Source organism: Hyperoodon ampullatus (genome assembly GCF_949752795.1).
Source record: "Hyperoodon ampullatus genome assembly, chromosome: 2".
Classification (NCBI taxonomy): domain Eukaryota; kingdom Metazoa; phylum Chordata; class Mammalia; order Artiodactyla; family Ziphiidae; genus Hyperoodon; species Hyperoodon ampullatus.
In genome coordinates, this window is record NC_136915.1 from 142000576 (window position 1) to 142028464 (window position 27889).

Sequence of the window (27889 nt, forward strand, 5' to 3'; positions counted from 1 at the left end):
AGCATTTGCTGTAGAGCTGGTTTGATGGTGCTGAATTCTCTCAGCTTTTGCTTGTCTGTAAAGCTTTTGATTTTCCGTTGATTCTGAATGAGATCCTTACTGGGTAGAGTAATCTTGGCTGTAGGTTCCCTTTCATCCCTTTAAATCCCTTCCCTTTCATCACTTTAAATATATCATGCCACTCCCTTCTGGCTTATAGAGTTTCTGCTGAGAAATCAGCTGTTAAACTTATGGGAGTTCCCTTGTATGTTATTTTTCATTTTTTCCCTTGTTGCTTTTAATGATTTTTCTTTGCCTTTAATTTTTGTCAATTTGATTACTATGTGTCTCAGCGTGTTTCTCCTTGGGTTTGTCCTGCCTGGGATTCTCTGCACTTCCTGGACTTGGGTGGCTGTTTCCTTTCCCATATTAGGGAAGTTTTCGACTATAATCTCTTCAAATATTTTCTCAGGTCCTTTCTCTCTCTCTTCTCCTTCTGAGACCCGTATAATGTGAATGTTGTTGTGTTTAATGTTGTCCTAGATGTCTTGTAGCCTGTCTTCATTTCTTTTCATTCTTTTTTCTTTATTCTGTTCTGCAGCAGTGAATTCCACCATTCTGTCTTCCACATCACTTATCCGTTCTTCTGCCTCAGTTATTCTGCTATTGATTCCTTCTAGTGTATTTTTCATTTCACTTACTGTATTGTTCATCTCCATTTGTTTGTTTTTTAATTCTTCTAGGTGTTTGTTCTTCAATTCTTCTAGGTCTTTGTTAAACATTTCTTGCATCTTTCCTTATCTTTGCCTCCATTCTTTCACTATCATTATTCTTCTGAATTCTTTTTCTGGAAGGTTACCTATCTCCACTTTAGTTGTTTTTCTGGGGTTTTATCTTATTCCTTCATCTGGTACATAGCCCTCTGCCTTTTCATCTTGTCTATCTTTCTGTGAATGTGGTTTTTGTTCCACAGGCTGAAGGATTGTAGTTCTTCTTGCTTCTGCTGTCTGCCCTCTCAAAGAATTCAAAGATGAATTCTTTAAAAACTTAACTGTCTTCTATTTTATTATTATGACTGAAACTTGATCGGACTCAAGAATTCTCACCACTGTTGAGATCCATGCCTTTTAGGCAGAGAGAGAATCAAGATAATTCTAGGGAAGTGAGGCATTTCATCTTTGGAGAATTGTTAACACAACTTTTAAAACTCACAAAAGCCCAGCTAGATTTTTCCTTCTTATCTCTAAATTGTTAAGTTTTTTCAACACTCAACTTGATCATGTATCTGGGTCACACTTTAAAAAATACTGCTCGAGTGGTTGAGAGTCCGCCTGCCGATGCAGGGGATACGGGTTCGTGCCCTGGTCTGGGAGGATCCCATGTGCCGCGGAGCGGCTGGGCCCGTGAGCCATGGCTGCTGAGCCTGCGCGTCCGGAGCCTGTGCTCCACAACGGGAGAGGCCACAGCAGTGAGAGGCCCGCGTACCACAAAAAAAAAAAAAAAAAAAAAAAAAAAAAAAAAAAAAAAAAAAAATACTGCTCGATAGAACTGTTTTTCCAAGTGTGGGTTGCAATGCATTAGTGGGTAGAATAAGATAACTTTAGTGGGTCACAACCAGAACTTAAAATAAATATAAAATATCAGCATATTACATGTAAGAGTGTTATTTTATGAAACATTATATGAGAACTGAGTTGTAAAGTAAAATGTGTTTCTTGTTGTAGTTTTCAGTCAAAAAAAAAAAAACCTGAAAACCACTGCTGTACAATATGATCCCACACTACATAGCATGCCCAATATCACAAAGAATATCCCTAATAAAACTGGGATTCAAATCACCTAGAATGCAAGGAAAACAAGTATTATATAAGACTACTCTCTTTGAAATATCAACTGTTCTTTTAATAGCTATCTTCTAAATCTTTACCCACTTATAGATCACAATGCATATACTTAAAAATCGTAAATTTGTTTATCTCCTTCCCTTTACTCTAAAACAGAAGTCCCCAACCTTTTTGGCAACTGGTTTCACGGTAAACAATTTTTCCACGGACCGGGGGGTGTGGGGGGTTTGGGGGTAAGGTAAGGATGGTTCAGGCAGTAATGCGAGAGATGGGGAGTTTTGCTCGCCTGCCGCTCACCTCCTGCTGGGCGGCCCAGTTCCACACACCATTACTCGTCTGAGGCCCAGGGTTGGGGACCCCTGCTCTAAAAGATTAGACCAGGAAGAGAGAGAGAGAGAGAGAGAGAGAGAGAGAGAGAGAGAGGGAGGGAGGGAGGGAGGGGAGGGATAAATCCACAATATCAAAGAGAATAGAAGAATGGTCCCCCCAGGCAAAAGACAATCAAATTTCTGGAATATTCGAAGGACATTAAGTGGTAAGTGACAAACCCAAAAGAGAGGAACTCACATCCTAGAATAAACAGAAAAGGTATTACAGGTGAGGTTCCTACAGAACTACAGATTAGAAACACCAGATGAAATAGAAGACGGATTAAGAAGTGAACTGAAAATAGGAGGGATGACATAAATCTGTATGTGCTATGCAGTTTACTACCCCACTCCAAAAGACAGTGAAGCATTCATGCTCCAGGCAAAAACAAAAACAAAAAGAAAACCCAAGAAACAAAAAAAAAAACAAAAACAAAACCTGGAAAGTTCTTCCCTAAAGAAACTGAATAGTCCCAGAGAAATATTCATACATTCTAGCTTTTAACTAGTTCCCTGCCCGATTACTCTAAACAAAACTAGACGGTCAACAAATCCCATCCAACTTCTGAAGTGACTTTTGCTTTGTTCACTCATACATATCAATAGATTATAAAGGATCACCAGATATTCGAGGAAAGCCTATAACATGAAAAAAAACTAAATCAGCAGGGGAAAAAAACCTAAACAAAGGGATAATTTAGTTAACACCGAAATTTCAGATGCCCATGAAAAAAGACTAAAAGCTTTCAAATTAAAAAGTCGCTCAAAAAAGAACCAGAGGCAGATCTCCATCAGACTTCTTATCAGCAAGAGTGATGCCAGAATATAATGGGGCTCTGCCACTAGAATTCTTATGCCAATCTAGAACTCTGTAACTAGCCAAGTATCAATAAAGTATACGGGTTCAAAAAGGGCATTTTCAGACATACAAATACTTGGAAAACTTAGCACCCTCATATCCTTTCATAGGAAATTCTGAGGACATGATGTAGCAATAGGGAGAAAGAGAAAGGAATGGAATCCAGGAATTAGGGAAATTCAAGAAAGCAGGCCTAGAGAACAAGTGGATCAGTTTAGAGCAGGAGGAAAGAAGGCCCCATGAGAGTGGTCTCTAAAGCAGAATCATTAGGATATCTTATCACATGAAGATTTGGAGGAAAAAACCAAGAGTATGTTAAAGATGCAAAAAAAAGACAATTAGAAACTCCAGGAAATACTAAAAAAAGTATATAAGAAAGGAAATATAATTACATTATGCAGCTCTGAAGCCTACACAGTCACACAATATAGACGTTGTTCACTGGCTTTCAACTTTTAGAATTAACTTACAATTTACAGAAAACTTAATTATGGCTACAGAAAATGTTATTAGCCTTAAAAATGTAAAGATGACAAAAGGTGAGGGTAAAAGCAGAGGAGGAGAAACTGAGGGGCACTGCTTTTTCAACTTCATTTCCCATCATTCCCCCCTTTACATCCCATGTTCCGTTCATACTGATACTTAAAGTTCCCCAAATGGCCTATTTGCACATGCACTGGTTGGGATGCACTCTCCCATCATTCTTCTTCATTCTCTGCAGAAGCAAATAAAGACAATGCCCATCCAAACACTACCCAATGAGTAAAAAGCTTTAGCCAAAGGATTTTAAGTCTACCAGGACAATTAAACACGACTACATCCTCTGTTGTGAGACAGAGAATCAGGTTATGTTAAGCCTAATACCATTAAATATTTATAAAACTTCCCTTGTTCTAATTCCATGCTTATCAAGTGTAGTAGTTCTAAAATTAGTCCACAAATTATTTTGACACTCGTCTCTTCAAAAGGCAGAGTCTACTTCTCCTGTGAATGTGGGCTGGACTAAAGTGACTTGCTTCTAGGGAACAGACTGAGTATTGCAGAAGTGCTGCTACATGACTTCCAAGTCTGGGTCATAAAAGTGAGGCTATGTGACTTCCAAGGTGGATTCTTCCTGGAAATACCTTGGCGTCATGAGAGACCTCAAGGTTCACAAATAAACTATTTGAGAAAAATAATACCTATGTAGTTGAGTACATAGCCTAGCTGATCACACTGACTCATTTGTTTTTAGAAAACTTCGTAAGAATTTTCTTGAAGTAAATTAGAGTCTTTAGAAAAATATAAGGAAGTTTTACACTGTACTCTCTTGGTGTCAGTCTACGAAACATATTTAGAAAGACTGTACCACCAAATCAAGAGGTATTTAAGACAAATTCAGGTTTTCTAACATTGTACAACTGTATCTGACTACAGAAATATCATGGAATGTGAAAACTCTCATTCTCAACCACATGGGTATGTTTCTCATGGTGTTCATGATGAATTTTCAATGTCTGAATTTATTCCTCTGCCTTACACATGCAAATACATGGTTTCTTCTTACACACAATACAAATATAAATTAGCCAAGCTCATGACACAGTAATAAATGCAAATTTATTCATTTAGGATGAGAAATTATTCCATGTACTATATTAAAATATTCTTATTATATTAGAATATAATTAGACCTTAGGAAGACCTACAGGAGAAACCAATCCATAATCAGAATGATGTCTGGTGTATTAATTTTCTATTGCTTAATAATAAATTATCCCAAACTTTAGTGGTTTAAAACAACAATTATTATACTATCTATCACGATTTCTTTGGGTCAGAGATTCAGATAGGACACAGCAGAGGCAGCTTATCTCTGCTCCACGATGTCTAAGGCCTCAGTTAGAAAACTAGAAAGCTAGGGACTAGACTCATGTGAGGACTCAGTCATTCATATGTCTTGCAGTTGATTCTGGCCTTTGGCTGAAGGACTAGCTGGGGCTAGTGCCAGAACCCCCACATGTGACCTCTCCATGTGGCCTGAGCTTCCTCATAATACGGTGACTGGGTTCCAGGGGCAAGTAATTTGAGAGGTCTAACAAAGGACAAAAATGACTTTTATGAAGAAAATTATAAAACTTTTAAGAAATATATTGAAGACGTAAATAACATACATTGTATCCATGGATGAGAATATTCAACATCTTCCCCAATGATTCTATACAGGGAATAAAGTTTGGATTGCAACAGGGTGTTTTGTTGGAACTTGAAGACTTAATCTTAAAATTCGTCTGGAAAAATAAAGAGCCAGGGCTTCCCTGGTGGCGCAGTGGTTGAGAGTCTGCCTGCTGATGCAGGAGACACGGGTTCGTGCCCCGGTCCGGGAAGATCCCACATGCCGCGGAGCAGCTAGGCCTGTGAGCCATGGCCACTGAGCCTGTGCGTCCGGAGCCTGTGCTCCACAACGGGAGAGGCCACAACAGTGAGAGGCCCACGTACCACAAAAAAAAAAAAAAAGAAAAAAAGAAAAAGAAAGAGCCAAGAATAGCCAAGATGATTTTTAAGATGAAGAAGGGAACAGTCATCTTACCACATATAGTAATTAAAACTAAATGGTGGGGGCTTCCCTGGTGGCACAGTGGTTAAGAATCCGCCTGCCAATGCAGGAGACACAGGCTCAAGCCCTGGCCTGGGAAGATCCCACATGCCGTGGAGCAACTAAGCCCATGCACCACAACTACTGAGCCTGCGCTCTGGAGCCTGTGAGCCACAACTACTGAGCCCGTGTGCTACAACTAAGACCCAATGCAGCCAAGTAAATAAAATATATAAAATTATTTTTAAAAAACAAAATTAAATGGTATTGTGCAGGAATAGACAAAAAGACCATGGGGGGGGGGCGTGAATAAGGCACCTGGAAACATGCCAGTGTACATACATAGGAGGTTAAAATATAATAGAATTGGTGTTTAAAAAAGTCAGTGGGGAATTTTAAAATAAATTATGCAAGGACCACTGTCTATTCATATAAAAAAATTAGATTCCCTCCTTCACATCATTTATAAAAATTAATTCTAAGAGAACTAAAAGTGAATAGAAAAATTATAAAACATTTAAGCGTTTTATAACCAACTCTGGATGGTATCCAGAGATGCACACAAAAAAACCTATAAATCAGTAAGAAAAAGGCAAATAAACCTATAGAAGGGCACATGAAACACAGCTGACCAATAAACATATGAAAAGATATTTAACCACACTGGTAAGGAGAAAAATGTAAATATGTATTATATAAACTATACATATGAATTTATGTATGAAATGCCATACATCACTTCATACCCATTGCATAAGGATGACAAGAAGTGTGGGCGAGACTTCTGCTTCTGGCAGATTAATCTTCCTATAGTAAACTACTGAAAACTGGACAAAATACGAAATAATTGTTTTCAGATGTTGAAAATCAGGCAGTATGGGACTTCGATCCCTGAGAGAAGGAAAACAGAGTGAGTCCCATAATTGCACCAGTTCTACCTGTTAACACTTTCCAGATTGCAGCATAGGGAGAAGCAATATAGCTTCAAAATAGCCAGCAGCCTTACTGAGCTAAATAGACAGTGTAGATCAGGGCTACTGAGGTGGCTGGAATTTGTATGGAAAAGTACTAGAGAGAAGGTAACTATACAGAAAAGGAATTTTCTACTTTTTTATTTATATTGAAGTAATGATATGATTTTTCTATTTTATTTTATTTATTCAGCAAATCGTTTTTTAATGTAAACCAGCTTTGGATTCCTGGCATAAATCCCACATGATCATGATGTATCATCCTATGTATATGTTGCTAAATTCAATTTGCTATACTTTTGTATAAGATTTTTCCGTTTATGCTCATAAGGGATATTGGTCTGTAATTATCTTTTTTTATAATGTCCTAAAAACAGGGTTTTTAATGAGGATTCAATTAAATAGATATGACTTATTTAGACTTTTGTTTCTTCTTGTGTCAGTTTGAGAAAGCTGTTTATTAAGGGATTTTCCCAATTCCTCTAAGTTTTCAAATTTACTGGCATTATTACATACCTGTAAGCTATGAAATCCTAGATAATTGTAAAGTACTAATTTTCACTATAAAAGCAGCTAAATTTTTAGTCCACAGGGAGATCAACTTTTAGCAAGACAAGGTTAAGAGCTCCACAGACCTGCTCTCCAGTGAAGCTGATGAAAACCATTTTTAATTAAAGCCTCTGGAAATGGTCCTAAGGCAAAAAAGTAAATGAGGAAACATCTATCCAAGAATATCTATGAAAATTTGGTAAGAAAAGCCAGTCTTGGTATCTGAACCAAGACAGCCTCCTCCCAGCTCAGTAGGCAGAAATTCCACTCCAGAGAGGTGCAGTCAAGAGCACAAGGCTTGGGGCTTCCCTGTTGGTGCAGTGGTTAAGAATCCGCCTGCCAATGCGGGGGACACAGGTTTGAGTCCTGGCCTGGGAAGATCTCACATGCCGTGGAGCAACTAAGCCCATGTGCCATAACTATTAAGCCTGCGCTCTAGAGCCCGTGAGCCACAACTACTGAGCCTGCATACCACAACTACTGAAGCCCACACACCTAGAGCCCCTGCTTTGCAACAAGAGAAGCTACCGCAATAAGAAGCCTGTGCACCACAAAGAAGAGTAGCCCCCACTCGCCACAACCAGTGAAAGCCCGCGCACAGCAACGAAGATCCAACACAGCCAAAAATAAAAGTAAAAAATAAATAAATTTAAAAAAAAAAGAGAGAACACAAGGCTCCCTCTACCTCCAGCTCCCAGTCAGACAGCTTTCTTCAGATGTGGAGCAGAATGCTGGCATTTCTCATTCTGCCCACAGCTACCTGTTGCTGAGGCCAATTTCCAGGCCAGTGTAGTCGAAAAGAGGGGCTCCCTTCTTCTGCCCAACCTGTATTTCTGGGACAGAGACTCTATTTTTGGTGAAGAACCACTCACTGAGAATACTAGAGCCCCGATTACCTTAGTCTTGGCCTGTAATGCTATGGTTCCATACTGGAAGAGGAAAAGCCAAGATATCAGGCTACTGCCCCCTCTCCACCTCACGTTCAGCTCCTAAAGTGTGTTGTCCCTCAGAGAGAAGTCTGTCATTTTCCCCACCACCAGCTCCAGAGCCCTGGCTCAGAGATTTTGCCTGGGGCAGTGGGATAGGGGGGAAGCAAGCCATGTCTCTTTCCAAAGACTTCATTTTCAACAGAGCATGGGAAAGTTCAAGCTTAAATTCAAGATGAAGAAAAATGAACAGAGCTTCTTGGGACATCTTCAGGTTTGACATTTATTGATTAACAAATAAATTTATTGAATAACACTAACCTACACATTGAGGAAGCTTAACAAACTCCAAGAAGGAAAAATTCAAGGAGATCCACAAATACACATATCATAGTAAAAATGCTGAAAGTTAAAGACAGGAGAAAATCTTGAAAGCAGCAAAAGAAAAACAAATAGATTGTACAGGGATAAGATTAACAGCTGACTCCTCAGCAGAAACAGTAGAGGCCAGAAAACAGCAGAATAACATATTCAAACTGCTCAAAGAAAAAGCCATCAACCAAAAATCCTGCAAAGCTCTCTTTAAAAAATGAAGGCAAAATAAAGACATTCCCAGATAAACAAAAAAATGAGAGAATTTATCACTAGCCAACCTTCCTTAAAGGAATTTCTTCAGGCTGAAAGCAAGTGACTACAGAAAGTAATTCAAATTCACACACACACACACAAAGAGCAAGAGTAAAGGTAATTATATAATTATAAAAGACAGTATATGCATATTTTTTCTTTCTCTCAACTGATTTTTTTTCTTTTTTTTTTTTTTTGCTGTACGCGGGCCTCTCACTGTTGTGGCCTCTCCCGTTGCGGAGCACAGGCTCCGGACGCACAGGCTCAGTGGCCACGGCTCACGGGCCCAGCCGCTCCACGGCATGTGGGATCTTCCTGGACCAGGGCACGAACCTGTGTCCCCTGCATCGGCAGGCAGACTCTCAACCACTGCACCACCAGGGAAGTCCCTCTTAACTGATATTTTAAATTGTATAAAATAATATGTATACAATGTATTGTTGGGTCATTAACATATAGATACCTAATATATTTGCCAGTAACAGTACAAAGGAGGTGGGTGGGAGCAAAACTGTACTGGGCTAAAGAAATAACTACTTATGGTAAAACAATAATTATAACAATGTATGATTGGGTTTGTAACATCAATAAATGTAACTGTATAACAATAATGCCACAAAAAGGAGGAAAAGGAAATAGAGGAATATAGAGTAATGATTCTATTATCTCACTGGAACTAAATTAATATAAATCTGAAGTTGATTCCAATAAATTAATATGCATATGGTAAGCCCAAGAGCAATCACTAAAAATAAGCTAAAAAAGATACAGTGAAAAAAAATTAAACAAACATAAATGCTGACTTGGAAAATATAAACTTAATGTTAAAGAAAGCAGTAAAGAGAAAATACAGAACAAAAAAGACATGATGTATATATAAAACAAAAAATAAAATAGCAGACATAAATCCAACCATATCAATAACATTAAATATGAATGGATTAAGCAATCCAATCAAAAGGCAGAGATTGTCAGACTGGATATTTTTAAAAATGACCTAACTATATGCTGTCTCCAAAAGATATACTTTAGCTTCAAAGATATAAACAGATTGAAAGTAAAAGGATGTAAAGTGATATATCATGCAAACAATCACAAGAAAGCTGGAGTGGCTATCCTAATATCAGATAAACAGACTTTAATGCAAACAAAAAATTTACTAGAAACAAAGAGGGCCATTTTATAATGATAAAATGGTCAATTCATCAGCAAGATGAAACAATTAAAAAGATATTTGCACCTACTAACACAATGCCAAAATACATGAAGAAAAAACTGACAACTCAATAATAGTTGGAGATTTCAGTATCTCACTTTTTCTTCTTTTGGCTACATTGGGTCTTCGTTGTTGCATGCAGGCTTTCTCTAGTCGTGGCGAGCAGAGGCTAGCCTTCCTTGCAGTGCATGGGCTTCTCATTGTGGTGGCTTCTCTTGTTGCAGAGCATGGGCTCTAGATGCACGGACATCAGTAGTTGCAGCACGCAGGCTCAGTAGTTGTGGCTCGCGGGCTGTGGAGTGCAGGCTCAGTAGATGCAGCGCATGGGCTTAGTTGCTCCGAGGCATGTGGGATCTTCCCAGACCAGGGATCGAACTCTTGTCCCCTGCATTGGCAGGCAGATTCTTAACCACTGCGCCACCAGGGGAGTCCAATATCTCACTTTCAATAATGGATAGAACATTGAAGCAGAAAATTGACAGGAAACAGAAGACTTGTTCAACACTATAAACCAACTAGACTTAACAGACTTCTAAAGAACACTACAGAATTTTTATTTACTATAGAACACTCCACCCTATCAGAGCAGCATATATATTCTCAAGTGCACGTGAAACATTCTCCAGGACCGACCATATGCCAGGTCATGAAACAAACCTCAAAACATCTAAAAACACAGAAATAATACAAAGCATGTTCTCTGACCACAATGGAATAAAATTATAACTCGATAAAACAGAAAGAATATTCGGGGAATTCAAAAATAAGAGGAAATTAAACAACACAGCATTAAATAACTAGTCGATCAAAGAAGAAATCAAAAGGAAAATCATAACATACTTTGAGACAAATGCAAATGAAGACACAAAACATACGGGATGTAGCTTAAGCAGTATTTAGAGGGACAAATATAGCTGTAAATGCCTATATAAGAAAGAATAAAGATCACAAATCAATAACCTAAGCCTTGCAATTGCAAGTGACCAAGAATATCCAAAACAATCTTGAAAACCAATCCTTTGGGGTTAATTCTGAAAGTCAGAGACGATTTACTGCCTTCAGGAGTTTAGAGGCAGGTTGGGAAGGCAAGATATAAAACATAAAAAGAATAAAGTAGAAAGACTCATACTTCCCCATTTCAAAACACACTGCAAAGCAACAGTAATCAATACAGTGTGGTGCTGATTAAGATAGATAGACAGATGAATATCATTAAGAGTCCAGAAATAAAATCATGTGCCAACTGATTTTCAACAAAGGAACCAAGACCATTCAATGAGAAAAACATATAGTATTTTCAACAAATAGTGCTGGGACACACACAGAAGAGTAAATTTTAACCTTTACATCACATTCCATACAAAAATTAACTCAGAATGGGTCAAAGACCTAAATGTGAGAACTAAAACCATTAAATTCTTAAAAGAAAACATAAGGGTAGATCTTCATAACCTTGGATTTAGAAAGGATTCTTAGATATGACACCAAAAGCAGTAAGGGGAAAAAAAAGATAACTTGGAGTTGTTTTTTTTTTTTTTTTTTTTTTTTTTTTTAAGATGTTAGGGCTAGGAGTTTATTAATTAATTAACTAAGTTTTGCTGTGTTGGGTCTTCGTTTCTGTGTGAGGGCTTTCTCTAGTTGTGGCAAGCGGGGGCCACTCTTCATTGCGGTGCGCGGGCCTCTCACTATCATGGCCTCTCCCGTTGCGGAGCACAGACTCCAGACGCGCAGGCTCAGTAGTTGTGGCTCATGGGCCTAGCCGCTCCGCGGCATGTGGGATCCTCCCGGACTGGGGCATGAACCCGTGTCCCCTGCATCAGCAGGCAGACTCTCAACCACTGCGCCACCAGGGAAGCCCCTAACTTGGAGTTTTCATCAAAATTAAAAACATCTGTGCTTCTAAGGACACCAGCAAGAAAGTGAAAAGACAAAGGGACTTATATCAAGAATATATAAAGAATTCTTACAACTCAATGATAAAAAGACATACAATTCAATTAAAAATTGGGCAAAGGGGCTTCCCTGGTGGCGCAGTGGTTAAGAATCCGCCTGTCAATGTAGGGAACACGAGTTCGATCCTGGTCTGGGATGTGTGTGGAGCCCATATGCCATGGAGCAGCTAAGCCTGTGCACCACAACTGCTGAACCTGCGCTCTAGAGCCCGCGAGCCACAACTACTGAGCCCATGTGTCACAACTACTGAAGCCCGTGTGCCTAGAGCCCGTGCTCCGCAACAAGAGAAGCCACCGCAATGAGAAGCCTGCCCACTGCAACAAAGACCCAATACAGCCAAAAATAAATAAATAAATTTATTTTTAAAAAATTGGGTAAAGGATCTGAAGAGCCATTTTTCCAAGGAAGGTGTAACAAATGGCCAATAAGCACATTAAAAGATGTTTGACATCAATAGTCATTAGAGAAATGCAAATCATAACCACAAAGAGATATCACTTCATGTCCATTAGGATGGTTATAATCAAAAAGTCAGAATAACAGTGTGGTGATGATGTGAAAGATCAGAACCCTCATACACTGCTGGTGAGAATGTAAAATGGTGGGGCTGCAGCAGAAAACTGTGAGGCAGTTTATGAAGTGATTAAACACAGAATTACCACATGACCTAGCAATTCCACTCCTAGGTGTAGGTATACCCTAGAGAAATGAAAACATATGTCTACCCCAAAACTTGTACACAAATATTTATAACAGCATTATTCATAATAACTAAAAGGAGGAAAAAACACAAATGTTCATCCACTGATGAATGGACAAATAAAATGTGGTGTTAAAGCCATTCTAGGGAGTATTAATTGGTCATAAAAGGAATGCGGTAATGATATGCACAACAACATGACAAACTTTGAAAACATTATGCTAAGTGGAAAGAAGCAGTCACAAAAGACCATACATTATAGGCTTCCATTATTGTAAAATGTCTAGAATAGGGAAATCTATAGAAACAGAATGTAGATTAGTGATTGCTTAGGGTAGGGGTGGGAGGGATGAGGGGATAGTGGGGGTAATAGTTAAAGAGTACGGCATTTCTTTTTGAGATGATGAAAATGTTCTAAAATTGACTGTAGTGATAGTAGCTCATATCTGTGAATATACCAAAAGCCACTGAATTGTATACTTTAAATGGTGAATTGTATGGTACATAAATTATATCTAACTAAATGTGTTTTAAAAATTTAGTCCAGTCCTGGTCTCTAAAATACTTTCATATCAAATACCTAAGACATTATTGAAAGAGAGTAAAAGTTTAAAGATCAATTGTAGTTTAAAGATCAAATACACATAAAAATAACATAAACTTCATTCCACCATAAATGTACAATATATACAATGGATGCTTAGAATACCCTCGTTTTTGTCTTTATGTTGCCTATACTAATTTATAATACTAAATTAGAAATTTTCACGGAACATGTAAATGAAAATTCAAAACCATCACATAAGAGATAATAACACAGGCAAAACAGTCGCTGACACAAATCATACCAATGTTTTCTTTTTTTTTTTTTTTTTTTTTTTTTTTTTTTTTTTTTTTTTTTTTTTTTTTTGCTATACGCGGGCCTCTCACTGTTGTGGCCTCTCCCGCTGCGGAGCACAGGCTCCGGACACGCAGGCCCAGCGGCCATGGCTCACGGGCCCAGCTGCTCCGCAGCATGTGGGATCTTCCCAGACCGGGGCACGAACCCGTGTTCCCTGCATTGGCAGGCGGACTCTCAACCACTGCGCCACCAGGGAAGCCCATACCAATGTTTTCTTAGGTCAGTCTCCCAAGGCAATAGAAATAAAGCAAAAATAAACAAATGGGACCTAATCAAGCTTATAAGCTTTTGCACAGCAAAGGAAACCATAAACAAAACAAAAAGACAACCTACGGACTGGGAAAAAATATTAGCAAATGATGCAACTGACAAGGGCTTAATTTCCAAAATAAACAAACAGATCCTACAATTCAATAACAAAAAAAATAAGCAACCCAATTGAAAAATGGGCAGAACACCTAGACATTTCTCCAAAGACAACATACAGATGGCCGAAAGGCACATCGCTAATTTTTAGAGAAATGTAAATCAAAACTACAATGAGGTACCACCTCACAGTGGTCAGAATGGCCATCATTAAAAAGTCTACAAATAATAAATGTTGGAGAAGGTGTGGAGAAAAGGGAACCCTCTTACACTGTTGGGAATGTAAATTGGTGAAGCCACTATGGAAAACAGTATGGAGGCTCCTCAAAAAACTAGAAATGCCACATGATCCAGCAATCCCACTCCTGGCATAACTATAATTGGAAAAGATACATGCACCCCTATGTTCATAGAAGCACTATTTACAATAGCCAAGACATGGAAACAACCTGAATCTCCACTAACAGATGAATGGATAAAGAAGATGTGTTATATATATATATATATATTATATATATATATATATATATAAAATACAATGGAATATTACTCAGCCATAAAAAAGAATGAAATAATGCCATTTGCAGCAACATGGATGGACCTAGAGATTATCATACTAAGCAAAGTATGTCAGAAAGACAAAGACAAATACCATATGATATCACTTGTATGTGGAATCTAAAATATGACACAAATGAACATATCTACAAAACAGAAATAGACTCACAGACATAGAGAACAGACTTGTATTTTCAAAGAGGGAGGGACGAGTTGGGGAGGGAAGGATTGGGAGTCTGGGATTAGCAGATGCAAACTATTATATACAGGATGGATAAACAACAAAGTCCTATTGTATAGCACAGGGAACTATAGTCGATATCCTGTGATAAACCATAATGGAGGAGGAGAGCTTCAAGATAGCGGAAGAGTAAGACGTGGAGATTACCTTCCTCCCCACATATACATCAGAAATAAATCTACATGTGGAACAACTCCTACAGAACACCCACTGAACGCTGGCAGAAGACCTCAGACTTCCCAAAAGGCAAGAAACTCTCTACGTTCCTGGGTAGGGCAAAAGAAAAAAGAAAAAACAGAGACAAAAGAACAGGGACGGGACTTGCACCTCGGGGAGGGAGCTGTGAAGGAGGAAAGGTTTCCACACACTAGGAAGCCCCTTCGTGGGCAGAGACTGCGGGTGGTGGAGGGGGGAAGCTTCGGAGCCACGGAGGAGAGCGCAGCAACAGTGGTGCGGAGGGCACAGTGGAGAGATTCCCACACAGAGGATCGGTGCCGACCGGCACTCACCAGCCCGAGAGGCTTGTCTGCTCACCCGCTGGGGAAGGCGGGGGCTGGGAGCTGAGGCTCGGGCTTCGGAGGTCGGATCCCAGGGAGAGGACTGGGGCTGGCTGTGTGAACACAGCCTGAAGGGGGCTAGTGCACCACAGCTACCCGGGAAGGAGTCTGGGAAAAAGTCTGGAGCTGCCTAAGAGGCAAGAGACTTTTTCTTGCCTCTTTGTTTCCTGGTGCATGAGGAGAGGGGATTAAGAGTGCCGCCTAAAGGAGCTCCAGAGACGGGCACGAGCCGCGGCTAAAAGCGCGGACCCCAGAGACTGGCATGAGACGCTAAGGCTGCTGCTGCCGCAACCAAGAAGCCTGTGTGCGAGCACAGGTCACTCTCCACACCTCCCCTCCCAGGAGCCTGTGCAGCCCACCACTGCCAGGGTCCCGGGATCCAGGGACAACTTCCCCAGAAGAACGCACGGCGCACCTCGGGCTGATGCAACGTCACGCCAGCCTCTGCCGCCGCAGACTCGCCCTGCATCCGTACCCCTCCCTCCCCCGAGCCTGAGTGAGCCAGAGCCCCCGAATCAGCTGCTCCTTTAACCTCGTCCTGTCTGAGAGGGAACAGACGCCCTCAGGAGACCTACACGCAGAGGCGGGTCCAAATCCAAAGCTGAACCCTGGGAGCTGTGCAAACAAATAAAGAGAAAGGGAAATCTCTCCCAGCAGCCTCAGGAGCAGCAGATTAAATCTCCACAATCAACTTGATGTACCCTGCATCTCTGGAATACCTGAATAGACAACGAATCATCCCAAATTGAGGAGGTAGACGTTGGGAGCAATGATATATATGTATTTTCCCCTTTTTCTCTTTTTGTGAGTGTGTATGTGTATGCGTATGCTTCTGTGTGTGATTCTGTCTGTATAGCTTTGCTTTTACCATTTGTCCTAGGATTCTGTCTGTCCGTTTTTGGTGTTTTTTTAATTAATTGGTGTTTAATTTAATTGGTGTTTTTTAATTTGGTGTTAATTTAATTTTTTGGTGTTTTATTAATTATAATTTTGGTGTTTTTTAACTTAATTGTTTTTTAATTTTTAATTAAAAAAATTTTTTTCTTAATAATTATTTTTTATTTTAATTATTTTATTTTATTTTACTTTATTTTATTTTATCTTCTTTCTTTCTTTCTTTCTTTTTTCCTCCCTTTTATTCTGAGCCGTGTGGAGGACAGGGTCTTGGTGTTCCAGCCAGGCATCAGGGCTGTGCCACTGAGGTGGGAGAGCCAAGTTTACGACACTGGTCCACAAGACACCTCCCAGCTCCATGTAATATCAAACGGCGAAAATCTCCCAGAGATCTCCATCTCAACACCAAGACCCAGCTCCACTCAAAACCAGCAAGCTGCTGGACACCCTATGCCAAACAACTAGCAAGACAGGAACAAAACCCCATCCATTAGTACAGAGGCTGCCTAAAATCATAATAAGGCCACAGACACCCTAAAACACACAACCAGACGTGGACCTGCCCACCAGAAAGACAAGATCCAGCTTCATCCACCAGAAAACAGGCACTAGTCCCCTCCACCAGGAAGCCTACACAACCCACTGAACCAACCTTAGCCACTGGGAACAGACACCAAAAACAATGGGAACTACGAACCTGCAGCCTGCAAAAAGGAGACCCCAAACACAGTAAGTTAAGCAAAATGACAAGACAGAGAAACACACAGCAGATGAAGGAGCAAGGTAAAAACCCACCAGACCTAACAAGTGAAGGGGAAATAGGCAGTCTACCTGAAAAAGAGTTCAGAATAATGATAGTAAAGATGATCCAAAATCTTGGAAATACAATAGAGAAAATACAAGAAACGTTTAAAGAAGAACTAGAGAGCAAACAAACAGTGATGAACAACACAATAAATGAAGTTAAAAATTCTCTAGAAGGGCTTCCCTGGTGGCGCAGTGGTTGAGAGTCCGCCTACCGATGCAGGGGACACGGGTTCGTGCCCCACTCTGGGAAGATCCCAAATGCCGCAGAGCAGCTGGGACCGTGAGCCATGGCCGCTGAGCCTGCGCGTCCGGAGACTGTGCTCCGCAACGGGAGGGGCCACAACAGTGAGAGGCCCGTGTACCGCAAAAAAAAATAATAAAATAAAATTAAAAATTCTCTAGAAGGGATCAATAGCAGAATAACTGAGGCAGAAGAACGGATAAGTGACCTGGAAGATAAAATAGTGGAAATAACTACTGCAGAGCAGAATAAAGAAAAAAGAATGAAAAGAATTGAGGACAGTCTCAGAGACCTCTGGGACAACATTAAACGCACCAACATTTGAATTATAGGGGTTCCAGAAGAAGAAGAGAAAAAGAAAGGGACTGAGAAAATATTTGAAGAGATTATAGTTAAAAACTTCCCTAATATGGGAAAGGAAATAGTTAATCAAGTCCAGGAAGCACAGAGAGTCCCATACAGGATAAATCCAAGGAGAAACATGCCAAGACACATATTAATCAAACTATCAAAAATTAAGTACAAAGAACAAACATTAAAAGCAGCAAGGGGAAAACAACAAATAACTCATAAGGGAAACCCCCTAAGGTTAACAGCTGATCTTTCAGCAGAAACTCTGCAAGCCAGAAGGGAATGGCAGGACATATTTAAAGTGATGAAGGAGAAAAACCTACAACCAAGATTACTCTACCCAGCAAGGATCTCATTCAGATTTGATGGAGAAATTAAAACGTTTACAGACAAGCAAAAGCTAAGAGAATTCAGCACCACCGAACCAGCTTTACAAAAAATGCTAAAGGAACTTCTCTAGGCAGGAAACACAGAGAAGGAAAAGACCTACAAGAATAAACCCAAAACAATTAAGAAAATGGTAATAGGAACATACATATCAATATTTATCTTAAATGTAAATGCATTAAATGATCCAACCAAAAGATATAGACTGGCTGAAAGGATACAAAAACAAGACCCATATATATGCTGTCTACAAAAGACCCACTTCAGACCTAGGGACACATACAGACTGAAAGTGAGGGGATGGAAAAAGATATTCCATGCAAATGGAAATCAAAAGAAAGCTGGAGTAGCAATTCTCGTATCAGACAAAATAGACTTTAAAACAAAGACTATTACAAGAGACAAAGAAGGACAATACATAATGATCAAGGGATCAATCCAAGAAGAAGATATAGCAATTGTAAATATTTATCCGCCCAACATAGGATCACCTCAATACATAAGGCAAATACTAACAGCCATAAAAGGGGAAATCGACAGTAACACAATCATAGTAGGGGATTTTAACACCCCACTTTCACCAATGGACAGATCATCCAAAATGAAAATAAATAAGGAAACACATGCTTTAAATGATACATTAAAGAAGATGGACTTAATTGATATTTATAGGACATTCCATACAAAAACAACAAAATACACATTCTTCTCAAGTGCTCATGGAACACTCTCCAGGATAGATCATATCTTCGGTCACATATCAAGCCTTGGTAAATTTAAGAAAACTGAAATCGTATCAAGTATCTTTTCCGACCACAACACTATGAGACTAGATATCAATTACAGGAAAAAACCTGTAAGAAATACAAACACATGGAGAATAAACAACACACTACTTAATAACCAAGAGATCACTGAAGAAATCAGAGGAAATCAAAAAATACCTAGAAACAAATGATAATGCCAACACGACGACCCAAAACCTGTGGGATGCAGGAAAAGCAGTTCTAAGAGGGAAGTTTATAGCTATACAATCCTACCTTAAGAAACAAGAAACATTTCAAATAAACCACCTAACCTTACACCTAAAGCAACTAGAGAAAGAAGAACAAAAAACCCCCAAAGTTAGCACAAGGAAAGAAATTTCCTTCCTAGTGCATTCCTATACACTAATGATGAGAAATCTGAAAGTGAAATTAAGAAAACACTCCCATTTACCACTGCAACAAAAAGAATAAAATATCTAGGAATAAACCTACCTAAGGAGACAAAAGACCTGTATGCAGAAAACTATAAGACACTGATGAAAGAAATTAAAGATGATACAAATAGATGGAGAGATATACCACGTTCTTGGATTGGAAGAATTCACATTGTGAAAATGACTCTACTACCCAAAGCAATCTACAGATTCAATGCAATCCCTATCAAACTATCACTGGCATTTTTCACAGAACTAGAACAAAAAATTTCACAATTTGTATGGAAACACAAAAGACCCCGAATAGCCAAAGCAATCTTGAGAAAGAAAAACGGAGCTGGAGGAATCAGGTTCCCTGGCTTCAGACTATACTACAAGGCTACAGTAATCAACACAGTATGGTACTGGCACAAAAACAGAAATGTAGATCAATGGAACAGGATAGAAAGCCCAGAGATAATCCCACACACATATCATCACCTTATCTTTGATAAAGGAGGCAAGAATATACAGTGGAGAAAAGACAGCCTCTTCAATAAGTGGTGCTGGGAAAACTGGACAGGTACATGTAAAAGAATGAAATTAGAACACTCCCTAACACCATTCACAAAAATAAACTCAAAATGGATTACAGATCTAAATGTAAGGCCAGACACCATCAAACTCTTAGAGGAAAACATAGGCAGAACACTCTATGACATAAATCACAGCAAGATCCTTTTTGACCCACCTCCTAGAGAAATGGAAATAAAAACAAAAATAAACAAATGGGACCTAATGAAACTTAAAAGCTTTTGCACAGCAAAGGAAACCATAAACAAGACTAAAAGACAACCCTCAGAATGGGAGAAAATATTTGCAAATGAAGCGACTGACAAAGCATTAATCTCCAAAATTTACAAGCAGCTCATGCAGCTCAACATTAAAAAAACAAACAACCCAATCCAAAAATGGGCAGAAGACCTAAATAGACATTTCTCCAAAGAAGATAGACAGATTGCCAACAGACACATGAAAGAAATCTCAATGTCATTAATCATTAGAGAAATGCAAATCAAAACTACAATGAGATATCATCTCACACCCATCAGAATGGCCATCATCAAAAAATCTACAAATAATAAATGCTGGAGAGGGTGTGGAGAAAAGGGAACCCTCTTGCACTGTTGGTGGGAATGTATATTGATACAGCCACTATGGAGAACAGTATGGACGTTCCTTAAAAAACTAAAAATAGAACTACCATATGACCCAGCAATCCCACTACTGGGCATATACCCTGAGAAAACCATAATTCAAAAAGAGTCATGTACCAAAATGTTCATTGCAGCTCTATTTACAATAGCCAGGACATGGAAGCAACCTAAGTGTCCATCAACAGATGAATGGATAGGGAAGATGTGGCACATATATACAATGGAATATTACTCAGCCATAAGAAGGAACGAAACTGAGTTATTTGTAGTGAGGTGGATGGACCTAGAGACTGTCATACAGAGTGAAGTAAGTCAGAAAGAGAAAAACAAATACCGTATGCTAACACATATATGGGAATAAAGATGCAGACCTACTAGAGAATGGACTTGAGGATACGGGGAGGGGGAAAGGTAAGCTGTGACAAAGTGAGAGAGTGGCATGGACATATATACACTACCAAACGTAAAATAGCTAGCTAGCTAGTGGGAAGCAGCCGCATAGCACCGGGAGATCAGCTCTGGTGCTTTGTGACCACCTAGAGGGGTGGGATAGGGAGGGTGGGAGGGAGGGAGATGCAAGAGGGAAGAGATATGGGGACATATGTATATGTATAACTGATTCACTTTGTTATAAAGCAGAAACTAACACACCAGTATAAAGCAATTATACTCCGATAAAGATGTTAAAAAAAAACCATAATGGAAAAGAATATGAAAAAGAATATATATATGTATAACTGACTCACTTTGGTGTACAGTGGAAATTAACACAATATTGTAAATCAACTATCCTTCAATAAAATTTTTTTATAAAGAGATAATAATAATAGTTTATTAACATGGTTATGTAGTATTGGTTTTAAGAACAGTTCATTGAATAAAAAATATTAAATTCAGTACAGTAAGATAATTTTGAGTTTTCCCTCGTAATATAGTTTTGCTAGTACTGTCTCAAATGAATCTTACCAGAAAATCTAGTCTATATTCGTTTCTCTCAAGACCTCAAGTATCAAGAACACTAAAATTTTAAAATATTCATTATCACAAAGCCTTCCATTTCTTGTCCATTTTCATAAAAGTCAATGTGATAAACTAAACTTCTTAGGGATAACCAAATTATTTCAAGTTGTTCATTGTTAATCCTCTATTTTACATCTAAGAATAGTTTGAAGTACTAGATATCATAATTTGTAACAGAAATAACAGTTTTATAGGTATAATTTTCCTTAAAGAAAAAAGATAACATATTCCCAATTACTGTTGCTCACATATTTGAAATCTAAAGTAGGCTCTCATATAAGATTCATGCTACAAATTACAGAACAAGCACCGTATCATAGCAACCCAGCAATACCACTACAGTGACACGCTGAGGATGCAATCCAAGATTCTAATTTAAGAAACTGGCACAGAATATAGGACATGCAGCTTTTTTTGGCAATACCCCTAGAACATTAATAACTAAGAGTCTAAAATCAGCTTTTATTTGAAACTTTAGAGGATCAAGCTTTTATAAGGTAACAAAGGAAACGTTTATTAACAAATGATTCACAGCATTGTAACTAAATATGACTTAGGTAAGGGTCTATGATTTCATTAAACTTGAAAATGGTGGGAAAAATTGTAGATATCACATCTTAGGAATTTGAATACATGAACCCTACCAGTTTGATAATGCATTTTAATATGCAAATGTAGACCATTTTAAGAAAACCCCTAGAGTACTATCTAAAACTTTAAAGAGCATAAATATTTACATGCTTTACTCAATTACCATTCAAATGCAGATACATTCACAACTACTATACTACAAAAGGGTTAAAATATACTGTTCAATTTTTATTTCAAAAAATTATGTTACCTTTTGTTATCAAAACCACTTTAAAGAAGGTAAGAACAAGAAATGAAGATGAGCTAGTGGGGCATGTTATATGGATTTCTTGGAATGTAGAACCTTGAGAAGCAGAATACTGAAAAAGTCTCCTAGAAGAATAAATGGAATATTGTGTCATCTGTTTAATTCAATTTGAATATAAAATCTATTCATTAAATAAAGGTTTTTAGAAGCATCTTCGTTTCATTTGGGACCCTTGGGGAACAAGAAGTGTTAAAACAGATCTTTATAGATGGTTTCCATAGCTGTGATGAGGTTCCATCTTGCAGCTAACTCTACCTGCAACTCCTAAGCAACACCTGCTACTGTGTTAGGAAAAGGACTACCTACTTTAACAAGGTGGTTCAAGTCTCTAGAGCAGGGCCTAAGGGCCACAAAACAACCCACCCACTTCCCTCCTCCATCTGACCAGAGACGGGCTTCAGCATGCCGGTGGTGCTACAAATCCAAGGACCCTGAAATTATATACAAAATATTGTATATGATATTTTCTGAGATGATGGATTCCTTTAATCAGATTTTCTAGGAGATCCATGTATAATCTCCCTAAAATTAAACACCAGTACTCTTAGAAGTTATTTCCTCTCCTTTTAACATAATGAATTTTCATAATCAAGGTTTAAAATTATTTCACTCAGTATTTCCAAAAATAAAAAGTTTAATCAGGGCTTCCCTGGTGGCGCAGTGGTTGAGAATCTGCCTGCCAATGCAGGGAACACGGGTTCGAGCCCTGGTCTGGGAGGATCCCACATGCCGTGGAGCGGCTAGGCCCGTGAGCCACAACTACTGAGCCTGCGCGTCTGGAGCCTGTGCTCTGCAACAAGAGGCCGCGATAGTGAGAGGCCCGCGCACCGCGATGAAGAGTGGCCCCCACTTGCCACAACTAGAGAAAACCCTCGCACAGAAACGAAGACCCAACATAGCATAAATAAATAAATTTAAAAAAAAAAAAGTTTAATCAGAAACAATTCTAAATAGATTTTTTTCTTTCAGAAACATGCTATTTATAGCATTCCATTAAAGTGAAAGTAATGGGTTATAGAACAACATACATTATATGATCTCACTAATGGGAAAATATAGGAAGATGTTCAAAATTTTAGAAGTTTCCTCTGCTTGGGGATTTTTACTTTCTATTGACTTGTTTTTAAGAGTGAGTCTGTAAGTTTTTACAAAAATAATAAATCCATTATACAAGAAATAGGGTAGTTAAGAATATGACATTTCTCACTGCATAGTCTTTAAATGACTTTATTTTGGAAAACCATGAAAACTGAGACTCACTCATGACTCACAGCAAGCACTGTATCCTAAAACAGTCATTCCTATTCCACAGGAGAAGCTACTTTTCTAGATCTTTTTTTAAAAAAAAAAGTTGTTCTCAAAATATCAAAATATGATTATGTGTAAGCTTATACAGGTGGTTCAAATTAAAAACAGAATTATCAAAATATATGAAATACCAAAATCAGTGCCTGGGTATCTGGTAGCTAAGTAAAACCTGGGTTATATTTTACCTCTCCTACATGAATGATAGAAATTTCTTATGAAGGAAATATGACTGTGAAAATTAAATGCACCTTAAAAGCATTCATTGTTACATTTGCTACTTTATTTCCACTTTGGATTCAAATTTAGTCACAAATGTATGTAGAAAACTACTTAGATGACATATTGTCTAATTTCAGTTTTTCTCAGTTTTCAGGAGAATAAAATCAGTAAAGTGATAGATGAATTGGCCCAATTGACTTTTATATCCAAGTCTCAGTTATCTTGCCCCAATTTATTTTCCTCCCTTGAATTGGGAAATAATGATCAGGAAGACAGTGCTTTGTTAATGTGGTCATAGTTTAAAAAAAAAAAAGTTTTCAAAAACTGTGTGTACATAGCTTGTGTATAGAACAGAGAAGCAAAAATAAGTAGAATCTAATCAGTCTTGATATTCCATAATAATTCCATAATTCCTCAACGCTGCTAATTACATATCATTATAACTTTAAGTGAGTAGAGACTCCAAATTATAAATCTAGCTCTGACACAAATGTGCGGAGTGATTAAAAGTTCATTTCATCTTGTTTCTCAGTACTCATTCATAAAACAACCGTTCTCCAATTTCTTCTTCAGAAAAACTTTACATTACTTTAAAAAAAGGGAAGAATTGTGCTAAAAGGGAGACCTGCAAAGATCAATGAAGCATTTTTATACCAGAAGACTTAAAAAAATAAAGATGCTCTGCTTTACAGGGTCTTAGAAAAACCTACTTTCAGTACTGGCCTACCTGCCCAGGACCTAAAAGAAATCATTATCTCTCTTGTAAGGCTCTCAACTACAAATATTTCTCCTTTGCACTGTTAGACAATAACATGCTAATTTTGCTTTAGTGCAGACAATACGAATCAATTGAGAAGATGAAGCTATAAATGACTTGCGCAAGAATATAACCTACCTGTTTTGGTTTCTTCATCAACAAAATGCTAAATTTGGGGTTGTATGTAAACTATTACTCAATTATAAATCATTATACATTTGTGAATTACTGCATGACACAAAACGGTATTTTTCTTTAAATCAATTTAATAGCATTTGCTTCATTATTTCATTCAATAAATATTAAACCAGGTACTGGGGCTTCTCTGGTGGCGCAATGGTTGAGAGTCCGCCTGCCGATGCAGAGGACACGGGTTCGTGCCCCGGTCAGGGAAGATCCCACATGCCGTGGAGCGGCTGGGCCCGTGAGCCATGGCCGCTGAGCCTGCGCGTCCGGAGCCTGCGCTCCACAGCGGGAGAGGCCACAACGGTGAGAGGCCCGCGTACCGCAAAAAAAAAAAAAAAAAAAAAAAAAAAAAAAAAAAAAAACAAGTACTGACTGCCTAAATTCTGGGAAGGAGATATGGATCTCAGATCCTGGTGCACTTAACTTATAGTCTAAAGGCAGAAAACAGCCGATTAAGTACCCTACTCATACCTGTCCCAACTAACTTATAGTCTAAAGGCAGAAAACAGCCGATTAAGTAACTAACCCTACTCATGAACCTGTCCCAACAAATTCTGTAATCACCTCACACATATACCAAGGACATCTTACCATTGCACAATGTCTTATACACAGACATTCCACTGAATGGGGAATATATAATCCCATTTTGCCCAAAAGACCAAGTGGCCAGCATCCCAAACTATGAACATTTTCTAATAAACAACGTTGAAATTTTTTTTTTTTTTTTTTTTTTTTTTTGCTGTACGCGGGCCTCTCACTGCTGTGGCCTCTCCCGTTGCGGAGCACAGGCTCCGGACGCGCAGGCTCAGCAGCCATGGCTCACGGGACCAGCAGCTCCGCGGCATGTGGGATCTTCCCAGACCAGGGCACAAACCCGTGTCCCCTACATCGGCAGGCAGACTCTCAACCACTGCGCCACCAGGGAAGCCCCGTTGAAAATATTTTAATGAATGTTTAGAAATCATAGAAATTACCAATGGGCACTCTGTGATTCACACATCCAAAAGTCTTTATACCTAGGTTTCCAAAAGACATCTCAAACTTAAAATCTCTGAAATATAACTCTGGATTTTCCCTCTTTATCTGGTTCTTTTTCTAATGTATTCCTTCTCAGTGGTGGTAGACCTATGCAACGCAGCTGTCCAAGCTAAAACACCTGGGAAACATCTTTGGCTCCTACCTTTGCCTGTCCATCTCCCCCAAACAATTCATCAACAAGTCGTGGCTTAGTTATATTGTGAATACATCTCTTTCTCTCCATCTTTACTGCTACCACCCTAGCCCCAGCCATATCATGCCTCATCTAGCCTATTAAAACAACCTCCTAACTGATCCTCCTTCTAATAATCTTGCTCTGCTACAATCCATTCTCCACCCAGCAGCTAGTGATACATTTTTTTTTTTAATTGTCAAGCTTCCTGAAAGAGATGTCCATACTTACTGACTTGGCTTTCCCAATTTCCATTCACTCCTCACTTCTCCTTAGAGAAGTCTGGTTTCAAGTCTATCAATCCTCTGAAACCCCTCTAGAGTCACAAATGTTGCCTGAAGACTACCAAACCCATGGAAACATTTCCATTCTTATTTGACTTGCTAGCAGCTCTTCTCACTGTTACTAGCCCCACCCCACTCCCAATTAAAAACATATTTTCTTCCCTTGACTGCCTTGTCTCTACTCTCTCCTGTCTTCCACTCAAGCTGTTGCTCCTTCTTCTTTGATCATCCTCTAAATGATGGTATTCCTTGCCCTCTTCTCATTCTATATACATTTTCAGTAAGCAGTTGCATCTCTTCAAATGCCACCTTTAATCTAAAGCTCCTAAATTCTTATTTTTAGCCCAGATTTTTCTACTTAGCTCCAGACCCAAATATCTAATTTCCTACTAGACTCTTCACTTCTATTTTCACAGGCACTTCAACCTGTCCCACATGTAGAACCATTATCTTCTCCCACATCAGATCTTCCACTCTTTTTCCCTTTCAGTAAATTGCTACCATACATCTAGTTGCACAAGTTAGAAATGTATCATCACTGATTTTTCCCTCTCACCAAGTCCCCCTGTGATACCACCTATCCCCACTTAGATAAGGCCACCATCATCTCTTGCCTGGATTACTGTGCCAGCATTAACTGGTATTCTTCACTCTCATCTCCCAATACACTCTTCACACAACTGTCAGGAATAAGTGCAGGACATGGCATCAAGGCTGTTACCTAGACACTAATTGTTGCTCCAGTCTCTTGTCTGGCCAGTTCCCTATTATAATATTCTTTATCACGGCCACATATATTGCTGGCAGTTCCCAACATATGCTATGCTCACCTACCTCTGGGGTTGCCCATACTGTCCTTTAGGTGGACCTCTTAGAACCCATGTGTCTTGGTCTAACACCTCTGGCCTTTCAGGTCTCAGTTTACCTGTCACCTTCTCCAGGAAGCTTTCCCTGATCTCTCTCCTCACATACCAAAACTGAGTTGGGTCCCTCACACACTCCCCTAGGCTTTCACTGCTTACTCTTATCACAGCACTTGTCTCTAATTGAAACCACTGGCTTACATGTCTATATTTATCCCACCAGACTCTAAGCCCCTAAAGACATTTAATTTCGAAAGAAAAAGCATTCATCATTTTATTCACTTTACTGAGTAAAAGTTTTAATCTCTACAATGGTTCACCTAAAATTTAAGCATGATGAACATCAAAGAGGAAAATATTTCTGTACTAGACTTTGAAAGCAATGTATGTATCTAGTTTCACAGCAGGCAAACAAAATCTTTTTCCTCTGGCTAATTATAAGAAGAACAGTAGTAAAAGTTAAAAAAAAAAAAGCAAATATATATTCCTATAGAAATTATATTTTATTTTACTTATGACTTCAACAGATGTTTATCTTTAGAAAAGTCTGTTTGGAAAATTGTGCTTTAAAAAAACACCCAGTTTTGCTAAATCAAAATTCAGAGCTTATGACAAAAACTGTCTCATCCTTTTGACTTTATCAATTTAGAGGCACAGGATTAACTATGAGTTCAAATAATCATCATCTTCTGGTAACAGCTATAATTCTAGAATATCCGTTATCAATGAGTGAGAATCAAATGCAAATCCAATTAAAAAGAGAAAATGTATCATTTTTGAAGCTATATTTAATATTTTATTATCCTGTACTACAAGTTAAGCCCAGTCATTAAGAAATTCTAGTTTCATACACCTAACATCTTTTTAACTATTG

The 27889-nt window shown here is 38.7% G+C and overlaps 1 protein-coding gene across 1 annotated transcript in view; it reads right to left on the reverse strand.

The window, feature by feature from the left end:
* PPP2R5A (protein phosphatase 2 regulatory subunit B'alpha) overlaps positions 1 to 27889 on the reverse strand; it is a gene marked incomplete at its 5' end in the record, with an annotated part of 92510 nt that overhangs the window by 56912 nt on the left and 7709 nt on the right. The gene's annotated exons all lie outside the window — the stretch shown is intronic.